This window comes from Globicephala melas, chromosome 3, assembly GCF_963455315.2.
Source record: "Globicephala melas chromosome 3, mGloMel1.2, whole genome shotgun sequence".
Classification (NCBI taxonomy): Eukaryota; Metazoa; Chordata; class Mammalia; order Artiodactyla; family Delphinidae; genus Globicephala; species Globicephala melas.
Genome location: NC_083316.1, coordinates 3,590,752 through 3,592,327, shown reverse-complemented (window position 1 = coordinate 3,592,327; position 1,576 = coordinate 3,590,752). Strand labels below are relative to the sequence as shown.

The 1,576-nt window shown below is 37.5% G+C and overlaps 1 pseudogene; it reads right to left on the bottom strand.

Moving 5' to 3' along the window:
- Positions 1 to 833: 833 nt before the first annotated feature.
- Positions 834 to 928, bottom strand: LOC115853263 (U6 spliceosomal RNA; annotated as a pseudogene).
- Between the last annotated feature and the right edge of the window lie 648 nt (positions 929 to 1,576).

Below are 1,576 nucleotides of genomic sequence, written 5' to 3'. Positions count from 1 at the left end.
ACCTCTTGGTAATAGGAATGTTTCTATAGAAGCAAAGTATTTTCAGTACCTTACTTTATTTGCCTAATCACTCCTTCCTATTGCAAGATTCTTATTATCAGAGAGTCCATTTTATTGTCTTATTTATTTTTGTAAACTTCTTGTCATTCAACTTGTGACATAGATAGATAGACAGATAGATACATAGATGCTTAAAAATATAGTAGGTGTGGGCTTCCCTGGTGGCGCAGTGGTTGGGAGTCCTCCTGCCGATGCAGGCGACGCGGGTTCGTGCCCCGGTCTGGGGGGATCCCACATGCCGTGGAGCGGCTGGGCCTGTGAGCCATGGCCGCTGAGCCTGCGCGTCCGGAGCCTGTGCTCTGCAGTGGGAGGGGCCACAGCAGTGAGAGGCCCGCGTACCGCAAAAAAAATAAATAAATAAATAAAAATATATATATGTGTGTGTGTGTGTGTGTGTATCTATATATATATATATATATAGTAGGTGCTCAGAAATAAAAGAGAAAGGAAGGAAGAAAGAAAGGGGGAACAGACAGGAGGGTGAAAGGGAGGGAGAGAAGAAGGGAGAAAAAGATAAAAATAATGGCTATCCGGTAATTACAAAGAGGGTTTTCTGGAATATTCTTTTTTTTTTTTTTACTTGCTTTTCTTCTGTTATTTAAGTATAATTGCTGTACAATATTATATAAGTCATCAGTGTACAATATTATTTTATACAGAGTAGCTTGTACCTCTTAATCCCCTACCCTTCCTTGCCCCTCCCCCTTTCCCTCTCCACACTGGTAACCACTACTTTGTTCTCTATATCTGTGAGTCTTCTTCTCTTTTGTTATAACAATATGGAACACATCACAAATTTGCATGTCCTCTTTGCACGGGGGCCATGCTAATCTTCCAATTTTAGTGTATGTGCTGCAGAAGCGAGCACTGGAATATTCTTAATACTTATCAAACCTAAAGCTCAATTACTGCTCTTTATTAAATAATTTATTTTAACACATTTAGACACTAGAGAGCTTATGTATAATAAAGCACTTCAAAATGTATGAAGAAATTCCAACTGAACTATTACTAAATAAAAATACAAAGATGGGTAACTCATAAGCAATGAATTTTTTCTTTTAGCTAACTTGGTAGAATAAAAGGGCATTTTTATGAAATACCTATATTAATGTTGATGTGCATATCAATCTGTGAGTACTTTTATTGTTACTAGGATTAGGAGTTTATTTTTAGTAGTTCTTATGTCAACTTAGTAATATAGTTACTATTATTGACCATTTAAAAAATTTTCCTCATTTTTATTGTCAGTTCCAAATTGGTTAGGAGCAAAAAAAAAAATAGTCTGAAGTGTGATTTGCTCCTAAACCCACAGAAATCCGTGATACGGAAGGGTTTTCTTAGATCCAACAGGCGTGGCATTTGATGACGTGAAAGTGCTTAGTAAATTTAGGGACTGCACATCTCTGGATTCAGGAGTCAAGGAAGCTTCCTGCAGAAGCATGGGTTTCAGAGTTTGAGAAGCGAACGCCACCTTGAAAGTGGTTAATAATACACTAACTTATAAGCTGAGTGT